Source organism: Procambarus clarkii, chromosome 27 (assembly GCF_040958095.1).
Source record: "Procambarus clarkii isolate CNS0578487 chromosome 27, FALCON_Pclarkii_2.0, whole genome shotgun sequence".
NCBI classification, from domain to species: domain Eukaryota; kingdom Metazoa; phylum Arthropoda; class Malacostraca; order Decapoda; family Cambaridae; genus Procambarus; species Procambarus clarkii.
Window position 1 is genome coordinate 28,194,620 of NC_091176.1, and position 10,032 is coordinate 28,204,651.

General features: G+C 40.8%; 1 protein-coding gene across 1 annotated transcript in view; it reads left to right on the top strand.

Moving 5' to 3' along the window:
* The first annotated feature begins 803 nt into the window (after positions 1-803).
* The window catches only part of Uro (Urate oxidase), a 26,748-nt gene continuing 17,519 nt past the window's right edge, over positions 804-10,032 (top strand). The window contains exon 1 of the mRNA XM_045749072.2: positions 804-921. The gene's annotated coding sequence lies outside the window, so the exon portion shown is untranslated. The remainder of the gene's footprint in view (positions 922-10,032) is intronic.

Below are 10,032 nucleotides of genomic sequence, written 5' to 3' on the forward strand. Positions count from 1 at the left end.
TGAATTATATCAATTATGATATAATTTATGAATTATATAATATTGTGGACGACTGCAGAGAGAAAATATTAAGAAACTAACGAAAAGTGGGTACAGAATTAAATTTATATGTATATCCTCTCACATCTAGAAATATATATATAAATATATATATATATATATATATATATATATATATATATATATATATATATATAAATATATATATATATATATATATATATATATATATATATATAAATATATATATATATATATAAATATATATATATATATATATATATATATATATATATATATATATATATATATATATATATATATATATATTCTAGTGGCTAGGGGGGGGGGAATAGTAGTAGTAGTAGTCATCCATCAGTCTCAGAGACTATGGGGGATATAACATTCCAACAATGAGGGGACCATCAAACAAACAAGTGGGAGAGGGGGGGGGGGGAACTGGTGAGGTGAGGTCAGACACCATCTAAGTATGGGAGGCCACATACACCTGGGCGGAGGGGTCATGGGTGAACTGGGGTGGCGAATGGGAGTGTCGCCTCCCAACAGTGGACGTAGAGGAGGGGGGGGACCCAAGGGGGAGGGTGGAGTAGAATGGAAAGATCAGATGGTTGAGCTTGAGGCGTTTCAACCAAGGCTGGGTGGTGATTGTGATACCCACCTTCCATCCAGGCGTGGGGGCCACAGTAAGGATGGGGTGATGGGTGGTGGGGGGACTAAACCTTCCAGCCGTTGCGGGGGAGACATTCTGCATGAACAGGGGGGTGGAGGGAGAGACACCTTCCAGCTGAGGGGGGCCAAATACAACAGTCTCCAGCAGCATCCACAGCCAGCAAGTGGACACTAGCGCCTGCTGCCACTGCCGCCCCCTCATCTGGACTACCCAGGCTGCTCTCACAACAGGTAAGTCCAGAAGCTGGAATTTGTTACCACGCGATTTGTTATATTGGGACGCGACGCGTCCCAATATAACAACCATTGCGGACTAAAATATATTGTGAAATCAGTTCAGAACTCATAATAATTTATATAAATTATAAAAAAATAGGACTAAAAGGAATATTTATTTTTATAGACGAGTGGACTAACTTACCAGCTAGCACTATAGAGGTTAATAATTTAATTAATAAGTTTTAATAGGATAGATAGCCTGTTACATTAGTGAAAATGATTGGATCTTAAATAGGACCTGCCAGGAGCAGGCCTATTGCAGTGTTCCTTATTTTTTGTTAACTTAATACCACATGAAATATGAATAGTGACATGTGTGCTATCTGTACTCACCGAGGTGCGTTTGCGGGGGTTCCAACTTCAACTCCTGGGCCCTTGCCTCTAAACCCTTGATCGGCTGATGTAGTTGAGCATCAAGTTTTGAATCCATATGTGTGTTTACTAGTTGTGTTTTTACGGGGGTTGAGCTTTGCTCTTTCGGCCCGCCTCTCAACTGTCAATCAACTGTTTACTAACTACTTTTTTTTTTTTCCCCACACCCCCCCAGGAAGCAGCCCGTGACAGCTGACTAACTCCCAGGTACCTATTTACTGCTAGGTAACAGGGGCATTCAGGGTGAAAGAAACTTTGCCCATTTGTTTCTGCCTCGTGCGGGAATCGAACCCGCGCCACAGAATTACGAATCCTGCGCGCTATCCACCAGGCTACGAGGCCCCATACATGTGTATGTATGTATGTGTGTGTGTGTTCACTTATTCACCTATTTGTACATGCAGGATTGAGTTGTTAGCTCTTGGACTCCGCTTTTCCAACCGCCGGTTGCTTAATGCAATGACTCCCAACCTATTTTATCTATCATATTTACTAGGCTTACTACTGAACATCTCGAGGATGCAGCCTACAACAGCTGTCTAACTCAGATACGAATTTACTGCTAGGTGAAGAGAAGTATCAGGTGAAGGTAAATGTTGCCCTAACGCTTCTGTCTTGAAGCAAGGATAGAACCCGTAATCCTTGGTTGTGAGCCAACGACGTAGCCTACTGCTAACGTCGTCATATGTGTGTGTGTGTGTGTGTGTACTCACGTAGTTGTGCTTGCGGGGGTTGAGCTTCGGCTCTTTGGTCCCACCTCTCAACCGTCAATCAACTGGTGTACAGATTCCTGAACTTCTCGAGCTCTATCATATCTACATTTGAAACTGTGTATGGAGTCAGCCTCCACCACATCACTGCCTAATGCATTCCATTTACTAACTACTCTGACACTGAAAAAAATCCTTTCTAATGTCCCTGTGGCTCATTTGGGTACTCAGCTTCCACCTGTGTCCCCTTGTGCGTGTACCACTCGTGCTAAATAGTCCATCCTTGTCTACCCTGTCAATTCCTCCCTGTCTGTCAAGTCTACCCTGTGTGTGTGTGTTCATCAACCGAGAAAATAATGTTTATGTTGTTGAAGGTTGATGGGGGCGAGGGGGGGGGGATAGTAGCTGGGAACCCTGCTAACCTTGACGCAACAATCCAGCTATCATCAACATCCAGCGTCTACTCACAGTTTAAGTGTCTGGGAGATTTTAATTATAGGTCAGACGCACATGCATATGATTTGCAACAGGAATCTTGTCCTTTATTCCTGGTCTGACTATGATGGCCGCCAGTTAACGTTCCAGCAGGGTAGTACACATGTTCCTGACTGTCCTGAAATTAACCTCTTGAGTGTCTATTATACTAGACTGACCTCGAATCTTCCTGAGCTGATACCCCGAGGCGGAGCAACCCTACAAGCCGTCTGCATAACAATGACTCTGTTAGGCTATCGGCGCGAGGTGAACACATATACTCGACAAAAAATGTGTTTGCTAGGGTCGAGTGGTAACTCCGGAGCCCCGCCTTACCGGCTGTCGGTTGTCTAACGCCAATTAAGCATTCTACGGTCTTTACAATTATACAATAAAATATAGAGTTTATTTGTTTAAATAACATAGATTTTCATAAAGCCCACATAAGAAGTATATTGTTTGGTAATTACATATATACAATATTTGTTTTAATTGTAATATTAATATATTAATTTGGTACATGATATGTTGTAAAACTACCGGCATATAACTACAAGGAGATAAATTGTATTATGTAACTCGCCAAGGACGGTTTTTATAGGCTCAGTGTTGCCGTCTCATTTGATCATATATAACCCGCTCCTCTCTTATCGTTCAAGCCTGTGCCACCTTTTGGGTGGTTTAATCTTTATCAATATTATCGTTGAAGTGCCTTTCCTTGTCTCTCCTGCCGTCAAGCCGACACGGTAATAACATCTTGGAAGGCGGCATTTAATCTTCACATATAGGCTGACAGAGATAATTGGTGAAATCCAAGGTGTCCTCCGCCCGAGTGACTAATAAATCAGACTATCTCAGACGTCTGGGTCGTGGCTTCAACGTCTCTATATCGTCGTCATTGATCTTTACCGTAAACGACGGTGCGGTGATTTTCTCGTCCTTTATATATGCACATTTTGCGTGTACATTTGGAAATAATTATAAGTAGACCTAGTGTAGCGCCATCTAGCGTCCCAGCATCAGCGCGAGTTTGGGGATTTGGTTTGGTGTGGGGCTTGAGGCCTATCAACCTCTCGACTGGAAGTTATCAATGTCACCACAGTTTCTTACTGACCAACCTGCAAGAATACTCTCTCAGTGAATGTATCATCCCCTTGTGACTGAGGAGTTTGATTTTATTCATTTATTATGCACCCTATACCCATCCCATGGGACCTCTTAAAAAGAACGTCGCTTTTGGCCGTTTGCCCGTATGGGTGAATTTGGACATAATTTGAAAATGAAAATGAAAATAAATTTGGGATTTTTTTTTCAACAACAGTAAGTTAAGGGTCCTCTGATAGGTTAGGTGGGCAGGAAATTATCATAAAGTTTCAAAACGTTATGAAAAACGTTAATTGAAAGTCATCTATTCTAACCTTACAGAGTCGGCCGGACGACTCAAACAGAAAACGGAACAGTACGTCACTTTTGTGAGTCAATTTCATTTCAAATTACGTCCAAATTTGGCCATAGCGCGCATACGAGCCAAAAGTAACGTTATTTAAGAGGACGGGTTGCACACTCATATCCATCTCGTGGGCGGTAATGCACCCCATACCCCTCCCATGCGTCCTCATGTTCCTTCGGTTAGGGCCTTTTAGTAGAACAGTTTCATAACGTTGGGAACGCTCGCGAGAACGGGCTGCATAGCTTAGGAACTAAACCCCAAATTCATTTAACTAAGTTACAATTTGATAAGCTAGTTACACAGTTTAGTGTATATATTAATTTATATACACTTTTATAGCACAACTGGTTCAAGAACTGGATCTTAAGAGCCTTTAAGGCAAGTAATTTACATCTGAGGAGAGTAAGTTCTACATATTTACTAATCATGCACCACATGCCCACCGTTGTCTGGTGGTGTCTTAGACACAAGTGGTCACCCCAGAGTTAATGCTGCACTTAACCATCCCCACACAAGTGGTCACCCCGGAGTTAATGCTGCACTTAACCATCCCCACACAAGTGGTCACCCCGGAGTTAATGCTGCACTCAACCTTCCCCACACAAGTGGTAAAACTTTAGTCTCCCACAACCATCTGGCAAGTGTTCAACAAACACATTGTTACCAGTCACAATATAGTCTACATAAACACAACAACATTGTGACCCTCCAGATGTTCCTGCTACCATCTGGAGGGTGAAGTAACACTACATCACTTAACCTTTCCATTTTTATTGTTCGACGTTTCGTCAGCAATGTGACGTCTTCAGGAGTACACTCTGTTGCACTAACACAGTTATACTGAGCTTACAAGAGTGATTGATGAAGATTATGCCACCCAAAAGGTGATTCATGCCCGATTCAAAAGGTGATTCATTTACGGTTTATTCATGCCCGTGCCACCTTTTGGGTGGCACGGGCAAATAAACCGTAAAAGGTTCCACTTGCTGTTGTTTGAGATTCGCTACTTGAAACTGTGACGGTAAAGCGTTGGTGTTCGGCTGTTTCAAAAGCTAGGGGCAGGGCCTCGTCACATTAGAGAAAAAAAAGAGAAAAACTGGAACTTTCGTCTGTGGTAAGATAATGGGAAGACACACAAAACACAAGTAAATTTAACAATGAAATTTTAATTACGTTAGAAAAACAAGACATGAATAAAGTTAAGCATAAAATATAAAAGATATAAGTCAACAAACAACATAATATTAATAATCACTGGCAAATGAAAAGTTACGTTAAGACAAGTGAGTTACAGTGATAGCAAAATAAATATGAATGGAGCTGGAATATTGGCTTCGAGCTGCCACCTCCCTTAGTACACGAAAGCCAAGGCTTAGTCTACCAGCGAGAGATGTCAACTGCAAGGAGCACTGAGATATTCTGACAATACTGGGCCACTGCAGCCCAGACATCAACTTGTGGCGGAGGGCGGAGGGCAGGTGCGACGGGACACCAGCCAATCAGCGACAGGCAGGCAATGGACAAGCAGTTTGCTGATTTACGGTGGCGGTAGGTAGCAGGTGTGCCGGTGTGCTGGATACGTTTTGCTCTCTGGGCAAAACGTTTTGGAGATACTTGTTGGACGTATCTTCTATATTATCTTTTGTTTTTACGTACTTTGAAGGGAAGAGCAGGCTCAATCTCTCTTGAAAGAGATTATCGTCACAAAACAAAAACTTCCAAGTAGCACGGGCTATGGTGAGCCCGTAGTGGACTTACCCTGCACAGGAGCGGGGCTGTAACTTCGGTTCCACTTGCACTATGAGTGGAACCTATATATCCTCCCGCACAAAAACTTGTAACTGTAAGGGCTATTTATGCTCGTGCCACCTCTTGAGTGGCTTAATCTTTATCAAATAACTTGTAACTTAGGGTTCTACGCTACTCATGCCCGTTCCGCTTCATGGGTGGCCCAATTGTGGGAACCGACCTGTGAGATTTATATTTATTTAATTTATATGAATTTATATTTACGTTAATTTATATACTTCGATAGCAATTTGTATAATGATAAGTGGACTGTATTTCTGCAATAATCTCATAATCTCACAAATCGATCCTCTACACATTAGGGGGGTTTATATTTATATGTATGCAGCCAATCAAACTACAGTAACTACATACATTGAAGAGGTTCCTTATCTTATAGTACAGCAGGTTAGTCTACCAGGTATAACTAGGGTGTAGACACCAAATTATCCTCTTTGAGGTAGCTTCTATCACCCAGTAACTGGTGCACAAAACTTGCATCCTCGTCTTGACCTGTCAAAAGGGCGCTAGCTGTGAAGCCAGAAACCTAGTATATGACAAGTATTTCAGAGAAAACACTATATGGAACTTGAAGACCTGGCTTAATTACCTTTAGTTTGAGGCTTCCATGTGATCTAACCGGGTCACCCTATTTAATGACATTAATGGCCACTAATGATAAATAATGGGTTTCGGAAAGAACACTTAACTTGATTTGTTGACAGCGTGTTGACAGATGGTACACCTTTGGTATCCATAACACTACGTCCAAGTAAAATTAACAGGAGCCGAATTTGCTCCCGTGTGAGCCTCTGGTCTCGTTAAACAACAATGGCTGCCCCTTCCTCCCCACTGACGCCTGGACTACTTTGTCCAGATTTCAGAAAGTGATAGAAGGGTTACATTTACTCTACTTTAATATTGATAATTAAGTTATTTTATATAAGATGTTTTTATGATGGTAAAGTCCAAAGACTTATGTATTTAAGAATAATTCCCAGCAAAATAGCTGGTGAATTATAATAGTATGTGGTGATGATATCCCGTTTTCTATAGACGGTAATTCCACTACAAGTTACGTTTTCTATGGGTAACTTGTTGGTAATACAGCTATTATCTGTATGATATATTAAATGGTGTCGGATTTTCCGACATAATTCCCCAGGGGGCTGCTCACGGGTCGAAGTCCTGTTTAGAACAGACAAACACCGATACTCCTCCTTCGTATTATTAGATTAATTTGATGTTAGTAGTTAGTAAGCACACATTTGTGCGTCTGTTCGTACAGGACGGATGTCCCGTACTAGAGTTGCAGGGGTTAGAAGTCTAATGCGATTTCATTTCCCTGTCAACTCTTGAAAGGCTAATATTCAAGCCTTATTACATATTATTTAACCCAGAAGACTGAATGTGATCAAGTACTACAGTCAAGTATGATTCAGGGACTGCAGTGAGATCAGTGACATTAGATATAACTTGAAGTTTGTTCAGGTAACTGGTCACTGATATATAAACACTGAGGCCCATGGAATACATCTTGATTAAATAATAAATGTATCAAATCAGTCATCAAATTTATTGGGGTTTAATTTAGTTAATTGATTCAGAAGATTGAATAGCTCATCATTAAAGTAAAGTATGGTTCTGAGACTGCAGTGGGTTCAGTGACATTGGTCGCAGTGACTTGTAGCTGTTTTAGGCTACTGTTCACTGATTTGCCACTGAGGCCTCATGAACTCATCTCCAGCTTTAAATGATGATACTAACATCAACTTCTGTTGGTATAGTCAGCTGTAATCTCCTTAGTATAATGCTACTGGAGAAATATAATCAGCTGACAAATTTAGATTTCTACTGGTATTGTTTATCTGCAGGCATAGGTCTCCTCAGGCTTGATACTGGGCCTGAGAGTAATTTACCTCCTGCAGAGTTTAACATGGTTATACCCTGATATTTAGTAGGGCTACCGATGAATCGATGACAATAGTCTGTCCCTACAAGGAGACCGAAGTCGGTGAGGTGATCAGACTTAATATTATCTGCCAATTTTATTCCTCTATTTCTCAGGAATTTGGCTGTTGCTCGCAGACCTTGAACTTGTAGGTCTACTGGTATTTTGTCCACCACAATGGCTTGTACTCGACAGACGTACCTGCCTAAGCGTACTGATGGTTGTACCACCTGGTAGACTTGAGGTCCTGCATCTGTTACAAACCCTGAGATGTTGAATGACATCTGGGCTACAGGCCTTAATTGTAATTCATCTGCCAACTTTTTAGTAATATATGTTCTCTGGGATCCTTGGTCAAACAACCCACGGGTATGGACCTTGGCCCTCTTATTCAGGATGGTAATTTGGGCAGTAGGCAAAGTCGTATTACCTTTAGACTTTGCCGATTGGACACTCTTTGTTTGTTGCACCTTGCAGTACTGTACTGTGGTGGGAATGCTATCTTCCACCTTGGGTCTTGAATACGTTAATTTCGTATATTTGCACAGTGCTGCATGGTGTCTACCTCTTCTACACCTGTTGCAGGTGTTGAATTGGGTATCACAATAGTCTATGTTGTGTGACTTGAGACACCTTGCACATCTCCCTAATTCCTGGAGTCGCTCCATACGAGTGTCTCTGGTTGGATAATTAGCACAACAGTATGTTGAATGTTTCCTTTTGCAGAACATACATGTTCCCCAGCCTACTGCACGTTTGGAAGTTACCGGTTTGGGTGAACTAGTAACAGTAGGCTTGGAGGATGCTGCTGCATTGTCAGATTTTCTGCAACTTGATGTTAGAGTAATTGACTGATGTTTATTTGGGGTAGTTGTTTTACCCTTTAATTGACTCTTATTTTCTATTTCTGAAGGCTTGCAAGAGGCTTTAACTTCCTCATTTGCTCGTCGTTTGTTTATGATGGAATGTAAACCTTCAGTGATGTCCTGTACTGTCAGGATGGTGTTATGTTGATGTGCATATAATTCATCTAGTATATCGCTGGACAATTTTCGTTGAAGGACTACTTTGGTCATCCATTCACTAGTAGTTATATCAACCTTAAGACTGAATATTCTTAGCAGTGACTCAAACTCCATGCTGAAGGATTGTAATGAGTCAGCAGTCTGATCAGGTTGAGGTAAATCCAGCAATTGTAGTACTAGATGTATGACAGTTTTCTCATTGCCAGCATTATCCATACTGGCTAGTTGGTGAAGCCTTGTGGGGCTTGTACTTGGGCTGCTCATAATACTGAACAAACACTAATGGTAGCCTAGGGTAAATTCTGCACTCACTAGGCAATAATCCTACCTCTACTAGAGGTTAGCACTTAAAATTAATACACATTATATATATACAATCATACACACTAATGATTTGAGTGATAAACCAGTGTCACTGGAAGTACCTTTAGGTTAGCTCTTCTATATCACCCTAGGATGGTAGAGACACTAATTAATCACTCAAAGGTGTAATGATCATAAGTAAATTATTATATATACACAACTCAACTCGAGTTGATAAAAATTACACCCAAAATAGGGTCTGGACCATTCATTAATGGTGTTAGGTTAATCAATATAGTACAACTGACTATGGTAATAATGGGACTAGGATGAACGATAATAGTTCAACTAGTCAATGGTTAATATCCTACCCTGTTGTGGGTTGGCAATTAGTAAATATTATACTGTGATCACTAGTGCAATATATATTAAATGATTCTCTATTTTGGAGAAATAATATACACAATTATTGATAATAGCCTCTTAATTGCCTCTATGAAACTTCTTATATTATCAAGAAGTATTAAATATTATTAGTGACCTCGCGAAATAAACTCCACAAAATTCGTAGAATCACGCGACACCACAGCCACTACATTTGGCTGGCTTCAATATTAGTGCTGTCATTTCACGAAATAACACGCCACCAAATATCTGTGGGTGTGCATGAAACCGCTGACGAAGCTGAACTGGGCTGAGGGAGGCTCCTGAGCTCCCACGAGGCAACGCCGCTGTCTTGACTGGCTTTGTTTAAATAACACTGCACTAGAATATTTAATGAATCCACTGGATAACTGGTTCATCCGGTACTAAGATGACCAAATGCGGGTTCAAAGGATCAAATAATCCGTCATCCGGTTCGAAGATGACCAAATAATGTGGGAACCGACCTGTGAGATTTATATTTATTTAATTTATATGAATTTATATTTACGTTAATTTATATACTTCGATAGCAATTTGTATAATGATAAGTGGACTGTATTTCTG